The 661-nt window shown below is 46.1% G+C and overlaps 1 pseudogene; it reads left to right on the forward strand.

The window, feature by feature from the left end:
- The first annotated feature begins 5 nt into the window (after positions 1–5).
- LOC102495829 (dnaJ homolog subfamily C member 9 pseudogene) lies at positions 6–650 on the forward strand (annotated as a pseudogene).
- The last annotated feature ends 11 nt before the right edge of the window (positions 651–661 follow it).

A 661-nucleotide genomic window follows, 5' to 3' on the forward strand; every position in this document is an offset into this window, starting at 1 on the left:
GGGGCTACTACAAGGTGTCTCTGCTGGTGCATCCAGATGGGGTGGGCGAAGGCAACAAGGAGGATGCCACTCATCACTTTCAGATCCGGAGGAAAGTCTATTCTGTTGTAAGTGAAAGAGCAGAGAGCAGCGTAGGATGAGTGGGGAACAGTGGATGAGGACTCTGCTGTGCTCAATGAAGACTGAGACTGGGAGGCCTATTGGAGGTGGCTCTTTAAGAAGATATCTGTAGAGGACATTCAAGCTTTTGAAAAGACGTTCAAAGGTTCTGAAGAAGGGCTGGCTGACATTAAACAGGCTTGTTTGGATTCAAAGGTGGCATGGATCAGCTCAGGAGTCTGTGCTGTGTGTGCAGTACACAGAAGGACCCATGATAAGAAACATCATCCAGCAAGCTACTGATGCCAGGGAGGTCCCATCCTAATGCCTTTGTGAAAGAATCAAAACAAAAGACGAATGCAAGGAAAAGGAGGGCTCAGGCTAAAGAAGCAGAAATAAACAGGAAGGAATTGGGGCTTGATAAAGGAATGGATAACATTCAGAGCAGACAAAAGGATCGGCAAAAGGAAATGGACAATTTTCTGGCTCAGGTGGAAGCAAAGTACTGCAAATCTTCCAAAGAGGAGGAGGGGAAAAAAGACTCTGAAGAAAGAAAAGAAAT

This window comes from Tupaia chinensis, unplaced genomic scaffold (genome assembly GCF_000334495.1).
Source record: "Tupaia chinensis unplaced genomic scaffold, TupChi_1.0 Scaffold142418_1, whole genome shotgun sequence".
NCBI classification, from domain to species: Eukaryota; Metazoa; Chordata; class Mammalia; order Scandentia; family Tupaiidae; genus Tupaia; species Tupaia belangeri.